This window comes from Nesoenas mayeri, assembly GCF_963082525.1.
Source record: "Nesoenas mayeri genome assembly, chromosome: 5".
Classification (NCBI taxonomy): domain Eukaryota; kingdom Metazoa; phylum Chordata; class Aves; order Columbiformes; family Columbidae; genus Nesoenas; species Nesoenas mayeri.
This window is the reverse complement of record NC_137548.1, coordinates 38,639,126-38,653,574: the sequence shown is the minus strand read 5'-3', so window position 1 is coordinate 38,653,574 and position 14,449 is coordinate 38,639,126.

The window sequence follows — 14,449 nt, the reverse complement described above, 5'->3', positions numbered from 1 at the left end:
CCCTCCCCCCGGGCCGGGACTTAGGGCTCCGCTGTCCGCGGCGGGACCGGGACACGCTGTGAGCGCATAGCTGAGCAGCAACCGCTCCGCCAAACAAATGCAGATAAAAAGGGAAATAACAGCGCCGGGCGCAGCCCCTGCCCCAACCTTGCGTGCAGCCCACTCCCATTACCTTAACAACCGCGCCGCCGCCGTCCCCTGCCGCCCCCCGCCTGGCCTCTCCTCAGGGACGGTGGGGAGCCCGCACCATGGCGTGAGCCTGCGGGCGGGGCCGGCGCTTTCACCAGTGCTCTTCCCCGAGCCTCTTCCAAAATCTCTTGCTCTCCTCAGCGCCCCACAGGCTGCGGCGGGGACGGCAGCGCAGGCGACGCTGCCGCGGGAGCGCCGCGGGCACACCACACCGCTCCCCCCACCCCCGCCCCGGCCGCCCCGCGCTGCCGCCGCCTGACCCTCCGCCGAGCCCGCGCCGGGCGGGCGGGGGCGGCGGCCCGGGCGGGGCCGCGGGGGCGGTGACGGCTCCGGCTCCGGCTCCGGCTCCGGCCCCGCTGCAGCAGCGCCCGCTGCGGGCAGCCCGGGCACACCTCCCGCGCTCGGCGCTGGGAAAACCGCGCTCGCCCCGGTCTTGAGCCTGTCGCCCTTTGCCGGTGACATGGGGAAAGTTCAGCCCTTCAGCCCCCCTATCCCGTCGCCTCCACTGCGTCTGGGCGACTTGGTGCAGCTCTGAAGCAAGGGAAGGAGCCGAGGACAGGCCTTACATCTATCTTGCACTCCTATTTAAATGTTGTATCGCATGATTAAAGTGTTAGGCAAAACGCTTCCATCTATAAGCATTAAATCCTTATTTCTGGGTCATGGTCTTTGAACACCCAAGATTTCCCAGCTGAAGCCTGCGGTCATAAGCAGAGCAGGAGTGGGCACACCATTACCCATCATAACAGGCAACACAGCTTAAACAAAATCACTTAAGATACAGTCCTTTTAATCAGACTTGTAACATGGGCAACACCCATTGCACTTGGCTAGAACAAATTTTCATACATTAATTACATGTGTGAAGTAACATATTTCCTATGGATATTCTCCACCAATATCTCCATTGGGTGGGATAAGATTTTTATACCTTTCCTAGTCCTCCAGAAGGCCAGTTAAGCTCACCTCACCCAAAACTGACCCTCAAGTCTGTGAAAGCTATGCTGTAAGGCACTGGGCCAGACACTTGCAGCAGGACTCTGCACCCGTCTCTGTACCAAAAGTTTCTGAGTTTCCAAGGTTTGGTCTCTGCATGTCAGATGTATTTTTGCAGTTGAAGCTATTCATGGCAGGTTACCAGCTCCACAGGGGAAAGGCTACTTTACCAGCCTATGTACCCAGTGCGATGTCCCTGTTCCCCACTTTCTTAGCATCCTGAAGATTGACTTCATTTGTGTCTTATCAAAACCAAGCTTATATTTGATAAACCTGCTGATTGACACCAAAAGCCATCTTGTGCAGGGATGTAATTTCATTTTGTGTTTGTGACCTGCCTAGCACATGGACTTTCTGGTGATGAAGCTGCTGCAATAATTCAAATGATAAATGCTTAAGAAAAAAAATATTTCTGGTGCAACTCTGCATCACTTCCATTTCTACTGGATCTATATCTCTATCTTTCTTTTCCTTTCTTGACTGCTCCTTCATTAGTCCTGCAAATGCCAGGTTTCAACCTGTGCGGTATGCCCACATCTTACAAAAGGTCCTCCATCTTCACAGACTATGCATTTATTTCCTTGTCACACTCAAAATTGCATCTTAGTGGCAAAATTCTCTGGTTGTGCCTCACATGAGCTTGTTGACCCTTACTAGACTTCACAAGGTGTTGATTCAATGGATTTGTTTCAGATTTCAGCTGTGACCACTTAGAACCTTCTGAGACAAGTTTAAACCTGATCTTGGTGGACCTTCACTGATCTTTTTGTTCAAAGAAATTGCACTTCTGAAATATCACAATTTTTTTAAAATAAAATGAATCTAAAAGTATTTCCATTTATATCAAGTTTGAATTTGAAGTACTTGTCATTCCATTCAGATGACCCTAAGCATATTATACATTATTTGCCACACGAAGTTTTCTCATAAATGGAGAAAGGAGTGAGTGGTTACCTATGAAACACAGATGTCTTTTGCTGAGATTTTCTTAGCAAAGCATTTCCAATCAGTAGTTACATCAAGTTATGCTGTGGTATGACTTCATGTAACATTCAGGATGAAATATTTCAATGTCTTACATCAGGTCTATTCGGGAAAGCCTGTTTCACCTCTGTTCTACATGGTCTTTATTCTCCCAGCTGCCTCAAAGGAGTGTACACGCAGTATTTAACAGGTCTAAAAGTGCTTAAATTTATCAGGCTAACTTAGACTAAAATGCAGGTTCTATAGAAATGCTATTTGCAAATTACAGGATTGATAGAAAATATTTCACTGTGTATTAACATTAAAGTTCAAAGAAATTATCAATATGTTTCCTGGCAGTGTTTCCAGGCCAAGTATTACTGTACTACAATAGCACATGATGCTGAGACAGGAAGCTGACTGGAAACATTACAGCAAAAGTAACTACTGTGCTTTTTTTAATCATGCTCAACAGAAGAAATTGTAACCAAAAAGTACAAGTAAAAAGAAAGGCAAATCATAAATAAAAATGGCTTAAATGGTATTTCAGTTTTGGGTAATATTTAATTTCTTATTTTCCCATTTTATACTATAATTATATTAATCTTTGTCTTGTGGGTTCATTCAAGTCACAACTATTCTTTGGTCTCTTGAAGTAATAACTGCTACTAAGAAAAATGGCATAGCAACATTTTTTTAGTTTCACACATTAACTAGCAAAATAAATGATACATAATTGAAACCAAAAGAAATGAAGCTAGGTTTGTATTTACATTAATCCTTATGCTGAAAACAATGTGTTCAGACTTGGTTCATCACAGAGATCATTTCTCACTTTAACCTCTTTCCCAGTGGGAGAGTCCAGTAGTTTGATGACTGTGATTAGTGATGCAGGAACAGTTCCATTTAGATCAGTGGGACATCTCTAGCTGATGTAGAACTAAGTGCATACAGACGTGTTTGTGGAAAATAGACCTTCTGGCTGCAATGTTTTGCAATGAATGGTGAAGGACTGCTACGCATTTTCCAGCCAGGAGGGCAGAGTTTTGTTGTCCCCTCTCTGGTGTACTTTATGATGAGATCTTAAAGCCAGAAGAGACCACCATGGTCAATACTAGGTATAGAACTTCACCTGTCAGTAGTGATATATTACTAAAACCAAAAGAAGCTGAGCTAGATTTCATTTTCACTATTATTTACACTGAAAATATTTGGTCAGTTTTACTTTATCATGGAGACTGATCTTAAGGACAAAACCACACCTTCTATGGAGTTATCCTGTCTTTTACTGATAACTACGGTAGCAGAAGCCTTCCTGCACACCTAGTAGTACTCCTAAAGTTGTATTATCCTCATTGCTGTAAAGAGGTCATTTTATCAGCTTTGAAAGACACAACTTCAACCATGGCACATAGTGGCTGTGACACTGGAGTTACACGTGCTCACAGGACCTGTGCTAACTCTTACTCACAGCCCAACAGTGGGAGTCTCCAGGCTATTTCAAGAGCTTCTTCACATGATAAAGGGAGACACAGCACAGCATGTTCTCCTGTGGTTGTCTGAAAAAAAGGAGGAGAAGATATGACGAATGTCCTGCCAGTAGCATCCTCCTCTCCTGGTGCTTGGAGAAAACCCTGAAAAGCAGAAGCCAGCGCGACTGCAGTGGTTGCAGTGTTCTGAGGTAGGGCGAGTGCTTTCCTTTTAGTTTGCAAACCACTAGCATTGTTGAGCCGATGACTAAGTGTTACCCCATGGCACTTACTTAATAAATATTCAACAGCTGTTAATTACAAGGGAAAAAAAGGGAGCTGCTGGTTCGGGTGGGTGCCAGGATGTAACTAAACTGGTGCTTTTTTCCCCCAAGAAGGCAGTAAAGTGGAGTGAAGTGCCCATCTCTGGCTGAGTGCATGAAAAAAGCAAAGAAGTTTTCAGAGTTGTTCAAGATAGGTTCTATTTTTCATAAAATGTTTAATTTAACAGTGACCTAGTTTTACAACAGCTTTCAGTGTCTTGCCTTTTTTTTATCTCCTGTGTCTTAGCCTACATCATTAGAACAACAGAGCAATAGGCTTTACAGACATTGTTAAAGCAAACTAAATAAGACTTTAGCTGGTGGATTAATTCTTCTCTCCTATTTTGTTTCAGGCAGTCATAATGGCACAGTTTCTTTGTAGATTTAAGGAGGTTTTAGCACATCTTTTATGTCACATACTGTAGATTTTTTAAAACGTCAGCTCAAATCTCTTTGCTTATTTCATGGTATATTTTTGAGTATCGGGCTGTAGCAGCAGTCTTGAATTCCTCAGCCTTTTTACAGAAGGATCATTTGTTTTGTAAATGTTCAATTAACTGTATGGAATTGGTGGCTAGATTGACTAGCAAATTTGGAAGTTTACAAGCAGTACAGACTCATGCTAGCACTCAGTGGGAGCAAATTGTGGGGTGCAGTTAATTTGGCTTACCTTACTTCACCCAGTAGAAGGAAAAAGTTACTCTGTATCTTGTCATTGCAACCAATAACAAGTGATGTTTGCTGTCTCTTTTGTTGTGTACTACCTATGGTACTTTGAACTGCTGCTTCATGGTACCCATCTACAATTCCTATCTTGTCTTCATGGAAGTATACTTTGAAAACTCCTAGTACTCTATTGTGTGTGCTACTTTCCATATGGATTCAGCACAAAAAGGGAGCAACTAGGGAAACGGTTGAATTCATCTATCCAGACCCAAAACACATTAGGTCTGCAGAAAGATGGCTCTTCCTTCCACCTCGATCTCAGAGACTCCCAGGAAATTTTATCATTGGAGGGTCAAGTATGGGGAGCCTTGCTGTGCCGAGTCCCTCGTGCATGCCCCTGTACAGAGGGACAGCCAGCGCAGGAGATGCTGCCACATCTGCCAGGTGCACACGAACGGAAGTGCTTTAACTCCAGGGAGAATTCTCCTGTGGGAATCTCTGCCCATAAGAGGTTTCCTTTGATCCAAGTTAACCTGTTTTGTAGAAACTGAACATGTCAGGCTGAAGAACGCAGGTGATGTGTACTGGCAGTTTCTGAGCCATGAGTTAAACAGCATCAAGCCAAATGTATAGTTCTACATCTATAATGATCATGTTCTAAAAGAACAAAAACAACTTAATAGGAACCATTCAGAGCCAGTGTGCACTGGCCTTGTTGAGCTTCACTGAATTCCCCACTTTGTGCAAAGGGATTTCAGCTGTCTTTGCAAACATGAAATTTGTGTCAGCACTAATGCTTCTTAAATTTTGTGTGACTTCTGACAAACTTCTCATTGACTTGTACCACCAGGAAAACAAACAAACAAACAAGGCGGGGGGAAGAAAACACAACAAAAACAACAACCCACAAACCACTACAACAACAACGAACAAAAAAGCACCAGAACAACACAGTGAGGAATTTCAGGCATGGAAGAACTTGTGCCTTGAGTCTAGAGAAATCACAGACCCCAAGGTATTAAGAGCAATATTTTGTATATAGCTAAAAATATCAGAGCAGCATTAGCAACATTCCCTCTATTCAATTTTATCAACAAAGGAGAACACTGGGGGAACCCAAAATTCACAGTATTTGCAAATATATCTGGGACAGTCTAGAAGGCCTTGTTTGCTGGAGGTATTAAACAGAGGTTTGTGTAAGAAGCTTTGCCTCGAACTGTCTCACCTGGAGTTCCAAAATGGACCAAGAGCAATACAACTAATCAGAAGGGGAAAGATGCAGTTTATTCAACATTCTGGTTCTTACTCAAGCATAGCAGAGACATCCTTTTCTCTCCTGCCTTGGAAATCTCACATCTGAACAAATCCAAGCACTGGCTGACTGAGGCGAGTAGCACAGTCCCATTCTTTCCTGTGCTAAAGCTGGGTCTTTAAAGGGGCTTTTAGCTTTTTTTAGAACAGCTAGGAACATGCTAAAATCTCCCCACCACTTCTTTCAGTTCACCAGGACATCAGTTCCTTGATATCTAACAATGTTTCTTCTTTTCTGTCCTTTAGTCAAGAACAGCTTTCTGCCCAGATTCCATCCATCTGATCTGAACTTGACAAGTTTTCCCAGACCAGGTAGAGCCTCCACTTCTGCCATATTGAGTGTCCAAATACTGTGAAGCTCACAGCACTAAGTGGCAGAAATGTGTGAATTCCTATCGAATTCAGGCTTTCTCTAGTCAGTCTTTACCTGCTGGACTGGAAAACATGCACAAGGAATACTTACTTTGAATAAATCACAGCATCCATAGCTATTTTCTTCTGTGATACTGCAAAAGTTTCCTTTGGACTTTTTTCTGTTTGAAATAGGTTTTATGATGATTAATTACATAAGCTGTGATGGGAGCTGCTGTGCAGTGGGAATGAGGAGCCTGAAGTGTGGAGGAAGGCATGAAATGTGTTTAAAAAAAAAATGCTTAAAACTAGCAAGATACAGTAGGTGCCTTTCATAGCCCTGATCATGCTGTTTGTATGCGATACCCTCTCTCACCACTATTTATCTGTGCCTTATTAAAGCATTCATCACAGCAGAAACTATATCGTGTCTTGCTTTTGAAAAAAAGTGTTTAACATAAGGATAAACTGTAAACATCACCATCAAATGTGGGTTTTTTTGCACCTGGATGATTTATAGTAGCCACCAACACAGTTCAAATACCGAAGCGCATGTCTGTGTGTTTGTGTATCTACATATATCCACTTTGTATACACACACACTTTTATATACAAAATCTTTTCTCAAATAGTTACCAAAAAACTGCAGGTTGTTTAAGATGTATCTGAATCACATGGTGCCACTTCTCCCTCTTTGCCTAATTTACGTAGCTAAACATCACAGTGCATTTTCTGCTTTTGGCAGGGGAATTTAAAATTTGACATTTGCTTTTGGTGAATATTCAGTTACTTTTTTTTTTTTTTCCTATTAACAGCAGTAAAGCCTGAGCAGTCAAACATTTCTACTATTTGAATAAGAAAAGTCCCTAAAACTCACCTGGAAATTCAAGTGACTATTAAGGGATTACTTTTCAATTATTGTTCCAGCTTGTCTGCTGCTGAGAAACTACTGCATGTGGAGGAGATCTGGCTGAGTGGGGGTCAGTTGTGCAGTACTCACTAAAATGAGTGGGAAGTGGGAGGCGGAAAGACTCAAAAAACAGATATTAGCCTAGGAAACCTGATTTTTCTAGGCTCTCACTAGAGATGGTGGGTAGATACAGCTGGAGATTCAAAGCTGGAATGCAACCTCAGATGCTCAGAGCTGTGCATGGAACACTTGTTGGGTGGAACAAGACTGTAAGAAGGTTTGCCGAAGGTTTGCCTTGCTGAACTGTAGTTCACCGTTCCTAGCTTTGTGAATCTCCCTTGACTACAAAGCCAGGAACCCAGATGCCAGTTCTGCAAATATGAGATGGATCCCAGGGCTCAGTTCTGGTCTCATTTTCCTCCATTCCAGCCAGAACAGCTTCATGAGCAGCTCTCTCCCTGAAACACACTCCTTACTTCAACACTCAGCCTGCTAAGCTACTGTAATAGATCGATGCACCCTGATTCAGTTAAAACATTTCAAATTGTTCTGCTCTGTTAAACTAGAATGTGAGAACAACACACTTGCACAATGCATAATTCAAAATAATGCATAGGGTTTATTTAAAAAACCACAGGTTTAATTATACTTTTTTCTAGTTATCCAAGAAACTGCTTCAGATCCGTATCACCACTAACAACTCCATAAATCGTTAAAAGATGTAATAGGTTTCATGTCAGGATCTTGAAGAGCATTATAAACGCTAATGAAACAGTGAGCCCTCAAATCCACTTGCATGTAAATAACTATAGCAGGCATGGTTGAAATTCTGCCATTCTTCAACTGCTTGGGCTAAAATGTTCCATTTTATGGAATAGCACAAGGCCGACTTCTTATTTTCTAACTTCTTTTTTTTTTTTTTAATGTTTCAGCAAAACCACTTTAACTCCTTCCAAGGAGATATGATGAAAAAAGGCTTTTTTCCCATGTTGAATATATTCTTATAATTGAATATGCCTATGTTTTGAGGCTATTGTTGAAAATGTATCAGGGAGATGGTCCTTGGTTACGAGGATATGCTGTTCTGTGAAAATCTGCCCGAATTTTGACAAGTTAAAAAGTCTGAAATTTTCGACTTGTTCCTGCTTACATTCTTAGAGATTGAAGGCTAAATTCCCAGAAGCTGATTGCAGTGATGCATATTCAGAATAGTATAGTTAATTTTAACTAAACATGTAAATTATTCAGTGGGGTTTTGCATTTTATTCTGGTTCTTATTATCAAATTGTGACAGAAAAGGGGACTGAAAGTCACTGAGTCTGTCCCACTGCTCAAGGCAGGCTCAGCTCTGCCTGCATTACTCCTGACAAGTCCTCAAATACAGTCAGTGCTCGACATGCCATAGACACTCCAGGAAATTTAGTCTAGTGTTTAGTGAAACATGATCTGTACAAAGTTTCATCCTAACATTGAAGATTAATTTGTCTAGTTAAAATTGGAGCCCATTATTTCTTCTCCTCCATCACGGATATAGGAAGCAGATTATCACTGTTCTCTTTGGAGCAGAATTTTGCATTTTTTACCACTTTTACCCATTTTTTCTGTATCAGATTAGACAACATTGATTTTCTTTCCTTACAGCTTGTTTTTTCAATGTCTCACCATTCTGATGGCCCTCCTCTGGACCATCTCTAGCTGCTCCATATGTTTCTCGTGCCCACAAGTGCACACACCGCTCTGGCTGATGCCTCCCCAGTGTGGAGCAGAGCACTCCCTTCCTGCACTGACAGCCCAGGGTGGTGTTCCCCTTTTTCGCACCAGCCCAGCATTGTTGCCTTCTGTTCAATTTGTGGCTAAGATGCCTGCTAAATATTTTCCCACAGAACTGCTGTGAAAACAGTTCCTCGCTGTCCTGTGTTTCTGCAGCTCCTCATTCCTGTCTAAATGTAGCTCTTATTCATGTTGAATGCTACCCACATTTTTCAGATCATATCTGCAATTTATCAAGATCACTGAATTATAATCCTGGCTTCTAGCATACTTGCAGTCTCTTGCTGCTTGAAATTATCTGTAGCTTTAATAAAGATTCTCTTTGTGTCATCATCCACCGCATTAATGAATTTAATGAATACTGCCAGACCTAGAGCAATCCTCTGTGGAACTTTGTGCAACTCATCCTTACATTTTGACAATGAAATACCTATAACTCGTATTTTAATATGGCCTGCCAATGCAACTCAGCATCACATTTTCGGTACAAATATTTACAAGTTCACAATTCACCTCCTGCAAAATAGCTGTTTAAAACTTTTTTTTTTTTCCCTTCAGGAAATTCTTTTATGAAGATATTAATGGGACCCAGACATCAAAGGAGATTGAGCAGAGGTAAAGCAAATTTAATGTCTCATTCAAATACTTACTTGAAGGAAATATCTTTAAGTGCACTTCTATTAGCATCCACAGAAGGTAGTCACTCTTTTAGATACTGCCTGTCTCTCATTGTCCTCCCTTCCAAAAACGCTTCTCAGATTTTGGTTCGGCAGCTGATGGCAATAACACACAGAAAAACATAAATACTGAAACATGGAGAAAGTCCTTAATACTCCATTGGACCACCTCACTTTGAGTAAAAACTTTGTATTTGCAGTGACTTATGGGCCTTATGCTACAGTTTTGCTCCTTTGAACCCCATATTGTGCAAAGGAATAATACCTTCTATGACTGTTAGAACATATTTAGAAAAGGCCCACAGATCAGCTCATGTGGCTATGAGCTATGATCTACCCACACATGCTAAAAAACAGAGCTCTCTTCACTCTGCTATAATCAGCTGATCCTCCTTATTCTTTCAGGACACGAAGGCAAGTCTCCCTTCTTAGATGCTCAGCTATTCAGCTTTTGGAATGATCAGGAAAACACAAAAGCGTGTTTTCCCCCAGCATCTCTCCCTCTTGAGCAGGGTGAGTTTTCCTTACTTTTGCATGTCTGATGTGTGGACTTTCCAAAGTGAATAGCTCTAAGTAAAATACCAAGATCAAAAAAAGTAGTGACACCCTTTGGAGATCTAGCCTAGCTGGGAGTGCAGATGTCACCTTGAAATGACAGCCAAGCTTTTGCTCCTTATTACACCTCATGCTTTTGCTTTGCTTTGTAGCTATGAAATCTCCCAATGAAGATGGAACTTTTACCATCCTGGCCACATCTGCAAGGAGCCACATGTTGACCCAGTGCCACCCCTGTGGATGTAGCTGCCAACAACCAATCCAGCTCACCAGTCCACCGGGGTGAGGAGTGCAAGTTCCATATGCTCTGAGAGCTACCTGCTACCGAAATGCTTCCTCCTCGCTCTGGTCACACATTCCCCACACTTCCATCAGATTGATCTAGTGGCCACATGGCTACAGGACAGGTTGATTTGGCTGGCAGATCTGATGGAAAACAAAAGCAACAAATGAAGATGACTCTGCAGCTGGAACATGGGGCAAGACTGCCTTTGAAGAAAGCTACTGTTTTTTTAGCTCTTTTTAGATGCAACACAAACTGTCACCTCTGCCTTCTCTCTGCATATTTATCTCCTTCCTACCCTCTAGCCTCCATGCATAAGTCCCTGCCCACATGTTTTAAGCCGTCTGGTTTTAATTATTTTCAGCAGGTTTAATTTTTAATGTACAGTTCAAAATCCCATGCTCCATGACAAAACCCAGCCTTGGCTCTTGCTTGACTTCCCTGGCAGTGCATCTTTTTAAAAACAGCCACATTTGTTTGGTCTTTGCTAAACTGGTGTGTATGCTAATCTTCCAATCAATTTCACAGGAATTTAGATTATCAGAAATTAAATCCAAGCAAAGCTAAAAGTACTCTGTTTATTCTTGTGCTCAGCCTTGAAGGACCGTGTTATCTGATGGGGATGGTGCATGGACCCAGGTAGCGGGACTGTTCTTCTACACAAAGTGACTGATTCATCTTATGACCTCTGCTGGGCAAAAAGTTAGGTCATCTCCTAAAACAATGTTGCGGACCAGGGGGCAAGGAATGCACCTGTTTTAGATACAGATTTGATGATGGGATGCGTTGCCCTCCAGAGTTGACACCATCTCTTCCTTCTTTTGAGGAGGGCCTGGACAACCATCTCTGATCAGCTATTAGGAGCTGGGGGAAAAGAAACTCAGATAGTGGATTTTAGTCAGAATGGACTTGTTTGTGCAAAACACCACGAACTTTCATGGAAATTTTGGACAAAACATTAGCCTTCATTATTGTTTCCTAAAGCTGAGGAGAAACCAAGCATAAAAGAAGTGGGCGGAACCATGACTCACGTAATTCTCGAGGCCCTAATTTTATTTTATTTTATTTTTTTTTTTACATTTAATGACCTATCCTGTTACATATTTTTAAAGGCAAGTTGCAAAAGTTACAAAGGAAAATGCAAAAATATTGTTGTATTGAAACATCCTTATAGATGTCATGTAAGAGACCTCAAGAAATCCAAGGTTTCTGGCTTTGCAGCCACCATTAAAAAGAAATCATGGGACGAGCAATTTAATGCATAATAGTTTTCACACACGGCAACACAAACTACTTCACTAGGAAAAAATAGGACCAGCTTCAAAGATGCTTTTTGCACACAGCGTTGGCTGCAGGGGTAGCAGGCTTAGCCTGTCAGTAATATCAAACAATTTTTCTCAGTGACTTACCCTGCAGATGAACATTTTCAGTGCCTGTACACTACATTGCCAGCTACAACTGCTGCACTCTCAGGAAAAACTCCTGAAAAGGAAACTGATAACTGCAAAGAAAACGTGAGAGACAAAAACAGAAGTGAGAGAGACTAATCAAAACCCCAGCTTTTAACTTGCTGACCCCTTCACTTGCTGCCTTAGGCCATCCTATTGTGGTCATGATACAATCCACTGTAGGGAGACATCTTCCTAGTTTTTATCTGATTGTCTTAAAGCTGTTTTTTTTGTTTGGTTTGGTTGGTTGGGTTTTTTTGTTTGTCTGTTGTTTTTTTAAGTTTGCTTGTTTGTTTCCCCCACAGGAGTGTTACAACCCTGGACATGCACCAGCATTTTTAAAAAGTTTCCTGTGCAGGTATCCAAGTTCTAGCTGTTGCAGTTTAAGAATAAAATTTGGCAAAATTTTAACAGACTGCCTTATCAGGAAGTTTCAAATAGCTGGAAGTTTTCACGTTTTAATATAGCAGCTAGACCCATCTCCACATTAGAAGTATTTTTGATCCAAGCCGGATTAAAGTTCCAAGTAGCCTTAGGCAGGGAAAAATACCATGGAGGGTATAGAGGCCATGAGAATGTCTTGTAGTTGTAGGCTGCCCATTGTCTATCCCACAACTTTATTTACACAGAGAACACTTCTACAGCAACTGCCAAAAAATACCCAGAGCCAGTGAAAAAGACTGGAGAGTAAAATCCTCTTTTCAGAAGTATCGTGACACGTGTTTTTTACCATAAATGTAAAAGCTAAAACTACCCTTTTACAAAAAATCCCCAGCACATTGCAGGTTTTACTCAGTCCTTTCTTCCTTCAGCTTTTCTGCCTTAATTTTAACAGGTACCACAGATTTTGAGAATATATATATGTAGGCTAGCAGCACCTGGCATTTTGCCTGAAAATTGCGATGTCCCCTTTGTAAGAAATGCACTTCTCTGCTTAAACTTGTGCTTTCACAGACCTGGGACACTGCAATTTACTGCTGTTTACTGCAATTAACAGTCTCTGGAAATAAAGACCACGACTGATTTTGTGTGCCAACAGGATTCCTGTTTCTCATTCTCCCTTTCTTTGGGAGGCAAATACAATGCTGTTCATAGTAATTTTTTTCTCACCTTCTCTTTTCCTCAGATGTTACTCTGTCCACACGCCCGCCCCAATGCCCCCAGCTACTCCCCATCACCAAGGGTCAGCTCTGACCCTCTATACCTGCATAAAAGCATGGCCTCCCATTTCTTTTTTGACTACACAATGTGTCAGGACTTCACACAAACCACAGGAGGGTAGCCCAGTCTGGTCCTTCACTTTCTGCTCATCACAGACCATAATGAATGTGGGGAAAGTTCAAGTAAAAGGGAATCCCTGAACACTTTCGTTGTTTAGTGTCTATATGCTGTGCACAGTTTTTCAACCAGCTCTCATATTCTCATACTTGCCATGACTGCGGCACCCATGTCCTGTCAGTTATTTCTTCCATAATGTCAACATGGAATTACACATTTCTTTGAAAAGAAATGGGGAGGCTTGCATCATGGTTACAGGAAAACTTCTAACTCTGATGATGATGGAGTAATAAAGCAGTGTGTCTCAAGTCTCACCCCAGAAGTGCTTACACATTCTTTTTCTCTACTGTCTAGAAGCTATAACAGCATTCCTAAACACAGATTTGGGTCTAGCTTTGCAGAATTCATGTTCTGAATTCAGAATACATAGTTCCTATATGAACTATGGCTCATAAATACAGAGTACATAAATACAGTTCATAAACACAGAATTAATCTCTCATATTCTCCCTGCCAAATTACTACCTTCTGTCTGTAATGGTCAGCTGTACACAACAATCCTCATTATTCCTGTTTTCATCAGTGCCATCATTTCCTCAGGACTCAGTGAACATGAAATAATACTGGGATGCATAAGGGAGGAAAAAATGGAGCATTAGAAGCTCTAATTAAATATTTACATCATCAGACATAGATTGACTGGGACTAGGGGCCGTTATGACAGGCATTTTTTAATAAAGGTAAACAATTCTTGCTCTGCATTTCTTACAGCCTGTGACCTTGGACAGGCTCTCCTGCTCTTCCAGGCACACAAGCCCAAGTGTACCTGGCACAGCTCCTGGTCTGCCCCACGCAGGGAGATGGGTACCTCACCCAGCTCTTTGGACAAACGTGGTAACTCAGTCTCTGAAGTCTTCGGTGGTCTGGCATCTCCAGCTACTAACAGTACAGCGTGGGCATGTCCAGAACATACACAGATAAATCTAAACCTCTTGTCTTTCCAGAGGGTAAACCAAACCCTTAGAGATTATTTCCTGTTTCAGGATAGAAGCAGGTCAATATATCATCCCTACCACCAACCTTTTCTCTCTTTTCTTTTGACAGAAAAATATCTGGATTGTAATCTGAGATGACATGTTTTTAGAAATGAGGGTTATAAAGGAATTCAGCCAAAGAAAATCTCAAAGGCTGCTTTCCTGTAACAAGAATGGAAAAAGAAGGAGTGGCAAAATCCTCACATGACTCTTTTCTCATTCTCTT